Source organism: Oryctolagus cuniculus, chromosome 2 (genome assembly GCF_964237555.1).
Source record: "Oryctolagus cuniculus chromosome 2, mOryCun1.1, whole genome shotgun sequence".
In the NCBI taxonomy this organism is placed as follows: Eukaryota; Metazoa; Chordata; class Mammalia; order Lagomorpha; family Leporidae; genus Oryctolagus; species Oryctolagus cuniculus.
Window position 1 is genome coordinate 88398080 of NC_091433.1, and position 7680 is coordinate 88405759.

A 7680-nucleotide genomic window follows, 5' to 3' on the forward strand; every position below is an offset into this window, starting at 1 on the left:
AGTTTTTCCCAATGCAAAAAGTTTTATGAAATCCATGCAGAATTCTTCCATAATGCACATTTTCCATGAACTTTTTGCAGACCCCTTGTGCCCTTTCCTCCATTGCTCCTGGGAGACGGACTCAGCAGAAACCAGGAGGCAGACAAGAGGACAGCGAGGAAGACGGGGTCTTCCAACCAAGCAAGGGTGGGAGCCCCCGACTGATGCGAGGGGTGTCGCCCCATGGCAGCCCACCAGGGACCAGTCCAGACTGGAGGCCACCAGCAGCCAGAGTCATTTCATCCAGAGATTTTGACCTCTTGTGAAGAGAACAATTTGGAGGATCCCGTGGGGTTGAATTTGTGGTGAGTACATTGAAGCCTAAGGGGACAAAAAGAAGATCGTCATAATATGACTATCACTGTAGCCAAAGTGTGACTGTGTTGGGATGATGTGGGGGCTGGGACGTGTGGGTTTTAAGGTTTGGTGATAAGAGGGAGTGAAATCTTATCCTCCCAAGTGGGAAGTCGTAGGGATCCAGCTGGCCATGATGGTGGTTGTTTGGTAACCCTGAAGGTCAGTCTAAGCCCCTTGTCAGGGTAAACAAAGCCATTAAGATAACAGGCCACCCTTATCTGACATTCTTATCTGAGTGTCTTATGAATGTTAATATTTCTGGAAAAAGCCCAGCTGTGTTCAAATTAGCCAGCCACCTTTGTCTAGGATGACCTTTTTCCTCTCTCCTCATGGTGCAAGGTCCACCGTTGCAGGGTCACCAGAGACCATGCTTCTGTCGTAAGGCCCCTCAATAAGTTACGCTTTGTGTAATCTGGGCTTTGTCTTCTTTCTTTGGGCTCTGCCCCTTCCGCCTCTGGCTGCCGGTTCTCATTCCCTGTGAATCAGAAGTCAATAGGTCAAGAAGTAGCAACATAAGTCCCTTCTGCAGAAATATGGGGGTAGACAGCCTAGGAGTCACTGGGGGAGAGGTGTTTATTGTTTTTAGGCAGTGGGAGGTAGGGGTGAGGCTTCACTGTTCGGTTGGGTCCAGTTTAGAATACGTCTCGTAGAACTGTGCTCCTCAAATTCAGGCCAATGGCTCATGTCCCCGCTGCATAGGAGAATCCCCAGGGGATGTGGAGGTGCCTGGGCTGGGCCTCTGGCAGGTTCTTACTGCAGGGGTGGAGGCTGCAGTCTAAGCTTTAGAATCTTAAAGCATTTTTCCCAGATGGGTCCAAATCTTAGCCATCTTTGAGAACCACTTAAAACAGCGCGTCTAGAACTTTGAGAGAAATTAAACTCAACTTTAAAAGAAGCTAATGTGTAAATGAAGCACATAAGATAGCTCTAGGCACTCCATCCTGAGGTATAAACACTCCCGGTGGGGACGAGGAGAGGTTTCAAAGTTCAGCCTGACACGCTGCAGGCAGGCCTTACTGAAAACTAGGACACTTTGGTTCTTACCTGCCCAAAAACACAGCTCGTGGTCAATCTGAGATTCCTTTAATATAGAGCGAGTCATCTGGGCTTATGGCAAATACAGAATACCTGGAAGATGCCAGAGGATTGGCTTCACACAGAGACATGAATGGCATGCATCTGATCCTTAGAAGGGTCAAAGGGCAGAGGTCATGAGAGTAATGGGAACCTGAGATGGGGGTGAAGGGGAGACGATGAGGTGGGGGTGGCTGGAACGAAGTCAAAGTTCAACTCCTCTAATTCCAGACAAATAGCTCCCCGCTCCGCTCTCTTAAGAAACCCCTTCAGACAGCAACTCTGGGTTTGCACATTGACTAATGACCCGGGCTAGCTGCTGGAGGCTTTCAGAAGGGATGGGCTCTGTCCCTGTCTCTGTTCTGGTCCCTGGGTCAAGGAGAGCTGTGCCCCCACTGACGGAGGGCAGCCACCTGCCCCTCTGCGTCTCCTTGGAGGAAAGGCCCCACTGGCGCCGTCTCCCCTGACACACCTACAGAGCCATCCTGCTGCCAGCTTCCTCTGGGTGCAGAAGCCTGCCCGTGATCCCCCCGTGGGGCGCACTGTTACCCCCTCGATTTGCTGCAGTTTGAACCGATGATGTGTCTTGCAGCATTTACTCCTTTGAAAGGTTGAGTGATGGCACCCTGTAAGCAGGCAGAGTCTGACTGTACGTCATGCCTGCCCTGAGCAGGCTGCCCTGTCTCCACTCCCACTAAGAGATAAATGAGGAGGCTTCAAGTCGACGCAGAAAGGCCGGCGCCTTCCAGTGACCAGTAGCAGTCTGGAAGCATCCACTGCTGATCTCTCCTCGGTGCACTCAAACCCCTCAATGCTATCCCAAGTCTTAAATCCCAGCACTCACGGCCGCACCCCTAAAAATGGCACCTTTCCTAGTGGCATTTAAATGCCTGCGAAGGAGCACACGCAGTCCTGATGGGTTGCTTTTAAAATAAACAACTCCAAGTGAATCACTGCTCTATCTTGAACACATTTTTTCCCATTGATTTTATTTACATTTTTAAATTTTTTTAATTTTATTTTATTAAAGATTTATTTATTTATTTGAAGGGCAGAGTTACAGAGAGGCAGAGAAAGAGAGAGAGAGAGAGAGGTCTTCCATCTGCTGGTTCACTCTCCAGATGGCCACAATGGCCGGAGCTGTGCCGATCCGAAGCCAGGAGCCAGGAGCTTCTTCCGGGTCTCCCACACAGGTGCAGGGGCCCAAGGACTTGGGCCACCTTCTACTGCTTTCCCAGGCCACAGCAGAGAGCTGGATCATAAGCAGAGCAGCCAAGACTTGTCAGCACTGCAGGCAGCGGCTTTACTCCCTACACCACAACACCGATAGATGTAATGAGAAGGAAATGGCCAAAATAAATAACATTGCCTTTCAGATCCCTCATTAGCATTTGTAAAGCTTACAAGATAAAGAAACTATGGGGGAAAATCTCACTCAGGTGCAAGCACCCGAGATGTCCAACATACAGGAAGTGAAGACCTCAGTCAATGGGAGACGGCGCCTCGTGTTGAACTTACTGCAGTTGACGGTTACCTGCATCCTCCGAAACCTAGCACATCACACTATACAGCTCTAAGGCCACTCTGAGTAATCCGTATTGGAGATATGCTCTCCAAAAAGCCTAATAGGAAAAAAAAAAGCCACTTAAAACAGTGTCTGACCCAGAGAATACGCTCAATAAACATTCTCAGTGGCAGAGCACTTCAACAGGATACGCTGGACGGTGGTCCCACCTTGAGTGCATAGCCAGCCCCATGCGGGTTCCAAGGACAATGACTGCTGGCTTGGTTAAACAGACGCGGCAGCCAGAAAAGAAGGAAGCAGGCATCTGGGGGCAAGGGGAGGTTGGGACAGGCTGGGATGTTTCTGGAAGGAAGAGACCTTCAGTGTAAGGCTTGAGAAACTAGGTGTTTACCCGATGGACCCTAGGTTGGGACTTTTCCAGGCGGAAGCAGCAGAGCTTGTTAAGGGAGCTGGAGACTGGTGGGAGGGGCGCTGTGTTCCAGGGAAGGGGCCCCGAGGGTACCACTGGAAGGCCAGCGTGCAGCGGACACTGGAGACTCCTCCCCCTGCTCCCGGGCTCTAAGGAAGACCTTGCAGCAGGGGTGTGTTTGGATGTGTATTTAGTGAGTGTGGGCTGTGTTAAACAGCCACAACCACTGAGCTCTCTAGAGATTAAGGGACAATTGAGAAAAGGACAAGAGATTAGATGAAGGGGTTGAATAATAGAATCATGAACCAAAGGTACCCAGGGATCCAAGCACACGCAGATAGGAAAGACAAAGACGAGGAAGCTCAGGAGGGAGGTCTGGGTGGAAGGCAGGGATCTGTTGCTGAGAGGAGCGGGCCCTTGGGAGCTGTAGAATGAGCCGTCTTCAGTGGAGGAGCCCGAGAGAGCAGCTCTTGTCAAGATGCAGCTGGAGTGAGAGCAGGCAGGTACAGACTGCCCTGCCTGAGTTCTGAGGCAGAGTCATATTGGAGGGCTGTTGTGCCCCCCGCATGCAGGTTTGGGGCACAAAAGAGGGGGCACGAGGTGAGAACGCATGCCACAGGCCTGCTGGGCAGCCTGGAGTCCAGAACATGGATGTGTCTAACCTGGGCAGAGGTGGCTTCCATGCGCCTGCTGTTCTGCACCACCTGAGGCTGCGTCCTGATCCCTGAGCTCTCCCGGAGGACAACAGTTCTGTGCCCTCCTGAAAACGGCTGTGCCCCTGCTGCCAAGGAAGCCTGGGAGCAGACCTGGAAGAACTGGGCCCTGGCAAGAGAGAGAGAGAGGGAGAGACTGAGATCTTTCATGCACTGATTCACTTGCCAAGTGGCTGCAACAGCTGGGACTGGGCCAGGCCGAAGCTGGGAGCCTGGAACTCATTCCAGGTCTCCCACGTGGGTGCAGGGACCCAAGCACTTGGGCCCTCCTCCACTGTCTTCCCAGGTGCATTAGCAAAGAGCTGGATTGGAAGCAGAGCAGCCAGGACTCAAACCGCCACTCCCATATGAGATGTGACAGTGGCTTAACCCACTGTACCACAACACAAGTCCCGTGTTGATAACTTCTTTTTAAGAGAAGGCAGTGGACTCTACCCAGCGACCTTCCCAGCTGTGGCCAGGAAGGGACAAAGGATGGCGTCCTGAGTTGGTGGGGGGCCAGGGTGAGCATCCCAAAGTAAGGGGAGAGTGGAACACCGTGACAAGATGGGCATATGTTGACTTCGAATATTAGACAACAGAAGGGGTAGGCAGCGTCTGCAGCCTTGCTGTGCCTGGTGACTGAATGAACGTGAATGAGGGCACCTCAAAGAGCTCATGGAAAATGGGCTTAAAAGATGTTTATTTTGGTGCAAAAAATTTTTTTGCAATCCATGTATTCATAGAAGGCATTTTCTACGAATTTTTTTGGAGAGAAAGTTTGCATGGATTTCAAAACTTGTTTCCACCAGAACCCACTCCTGCAAGTGCATTTTCCAAGAACTTTTTGAAGCACCCTTGAGTATTTGTGACCATTCCCTGCGCTGTATGCTTACGATGCGTGCGTTCGACTGTCACTTATGCCTCAGTGTGAAAATCCCCGAGAGTATGAAAGCCTCCACGTAGAGTGGCAGGCAGGGTCTCCACCCGCCGCACACGGCTGGGGGCAGGCGCTCAGCACAGCCAGGTCTAGCAGGAGGCCCCCCGGGGTTCCGGGCCAGAGCTCGCTTCTCATAGCCTCAGCAGCAGCCGGCGTGGCTTAGAACCTGCTGGTTCCAACGCATTTGGGAAAAGTTTCTGGCTTTTAGGAACAAACAGGATGAACAGGGCTAGAGGGGGAGGGGACTCAGAAGTACAGCCCAAGTAAAAATGAAAAATGCAGCCAGGAGCGAACTAGTAGAAGAACAAATGCTGTGGAATTCTCTGGCAAAGGGGCCCGAGAATCCCGCGGAGCAGCCCCTCACGGATCAGTGCCTTCTGACCACAGACGGGCAAACCGTCTGTGCGCAGCAGGGCGAGTGCCACGAGTTCTGTGCCCAGCCTGCACTTGACAATGAGCCTCTTTTCCCGCTGGCTCCGCCGGCCAATGCTCGCTCTGCAAAATGGGAACTCTGTCGGCGTGGCCGCCTGGCCCTGTCTCAGTGACCTCAGCTACCCACAGAAAAACACGTCTTTCCTCTCCAAGCCACATGGCCTCCCGCAGTGGAGCAGGACGCCGTTACCTAAGAGCTTGCAGGACAAACATTTCTTCCCGCTTCCCGCGCCGGTGTAGGCGTTGTTGCTGGTCCAGGCAGGAAGCTTGGAATCTCTGCAGCCGCCCTTCCTGCAAGGAACCTGGGAGCAGAGCAGCCAGGCCACACTCCCCTCCACTCACCTTTGGGGAGACTCCAGATCTCCCCAGGAGACAGGAACACGGGGAAAATGATCGCCCGGCTATTTCCTCCTGAGAGCCACTGTCGGGGTGATTTCAAATTCTCCTTCGTGGCTGCTATAATTAAGACAATAACTCAAAAAGTTTTCGAAAGGCAGCCAACATGAAAAGCCAGGGACCTCAGCCATCCAAATGTTCGCAGAACCTTCCCACAGGTTCTGGAAAAGGGAGCTTTGCAGCTAAAGCAAGAGGAGAAACCCTGCGTGTGTGAGGAGAGTAGGGGGAGTGAGTGCCGGAGCCTGGATTCGAGAGTGGCTGAGAGCCAGCTGGTGGCCCCAGCATTCCAGTCTCCCCTCTCCCCGTCCCCCCTCCCCTGGGCCTCCTGGCAAACACAGCAGCGGCTCCCTTGAACTTAGCTCAGAAACAAACTCCCCCTTCTGCCCTTCCAGGACCTCTGAGAGTCGAAGGGCTTCTGGGGCACCAGGGGCCCCCACCTTTCTCTGCCAGGGGAAGGGCTCAGCTCTTTTTTTATGGCCAGAATGTGAATCCCGTAATCACTTTGCTCCTGCTGTTGGGTTGGCCGACCCCATGAAAGGATGGTTTTCATCAGAGAAGTGCTGTGGCTGCTACGGTATTTGGAATGGTGAGACGCCAAACCGAGGGGAAGAAATTGTTCAGAGATAGTTTCGCGATACAAAAACATCCAGGCCTCGAGGGAGGGAAGGGTGGACAAGTCCCCTGTTCCCCAAGTGGAGGGCCACCGGGAACCCAGGATCGGGCTTGCCCTGGCGTAGCTTGTGTGAAGCTTCCGTTGAGCCCAGTTCTAGACCTGGGCGCGTACATAGCTCAGGGCACACGGGCACACAGGCGCACGCAGAACCCCGGGCAGCAGTCTGGGCTGGTACTAAGCACGCTAATGTCAGCATGTGGCTTTGGTCGAGGTCCCCTTCACACTAACAGTGTGTGCCCGCGATGCCTGCCTACCACGTGCTCCTACAAAAATTCCAGCCCACCTGACGGTGACCTCGAGATCCATGTGGAGCCTCCTGCTTGCTTTTCAGACTTGGCGACACTGTTTGAGGCTGGCTTTAAGGTCTTGGGGACAGGACCGATGCCAGAATGCCCAGTTTTTCCACTTGCGTGCAGCATTTGCAGCCTGCAAAACATGTCTAAAATTATCCCTAGTTCCAAGTGCTCTCTGCACAATCAGCCTCTCCAATACAATAATTCCAAACCCGTTCTTGATTCCTGCTTTTAATAAAGTACATTTACAGAGGATATGAATTCCAGATTTGATTTCAGACTCTGGGGATGTATATTCCTCTTTTGGAACTTGTATATCCGGTCCTGGGATGAAAAAAAGGTGGGGGGGGGGGGAGGGAAGGGGGAGGGTCCCCAGCATAACAAGCATTCCTTGTGCTCCTTCTCTTTCACACGCTGAGCACGCCGGGAGGGACGAGAGCGCACACACACACGCACAGCGTCTGGATAAACTCAGGTAAGGAACGCTCTGGGGAAAAAGCCTCCCGTTGGTTGCCAGCTCCTTTCTCTTTCTAATGTGTTTTTGCAGATGGATGAAAACTGCAGCCAATAAGGCTCCAATTTTCAGCGATACTGGGGAGAGAGAAAAAAAAAGTAAGAAAAAGCAACCCTTTGTCCAATCGCTGTCCTCCTGTTAGCGCGGAGGCTGTTTTGAGCATCTGGCCTAAGGAGAGAAGCACAGCCCTGCAGTGCTCTGGAGCCCTGGGCACGCCAGCCCCCAGCCCCGGGGGACCTGTTCCAGGGTAACTCTCCAGCCAGAGCACTCTCCGGAAAGCAGGCTGAGGATGCGACTGTGGCCCCGTGTGTCGGCATGACCTCCTGTCCCCGTGTT

At 52.8% G+C, this 7680-nt stretch overlaps 1 long non-coding RNA gene across 2 annotated transcripts; it reads right to left on the bottom strand.

Moving 5' to 3' along the window:
• Positions 1-2505: 2505 nt before the first annotated feature.
• On the bottom strand, positions 2506-6309 carry LOC108178838 (uncharacterized). Of its 2 annotated transcripts, XR_001795576.3 has the most exons (4): positions 5811-6309; positions 4067-4226; positions 2875-3092; positions 2506-2780 (listed from the first exon to the last, which is right to left on the bottom strand). It is a non-coding gene; the product is annotated as an uncharacterized lncRNA (long non-coding RNA). The 2 variants fall into 2 exon arrangements; XR_011386376.1 differs by having other exon boundaries at positions 2511-3092; positions 5811-6306.
• Positions 6310-7680: the final 1371 nt, after the last annotated feature.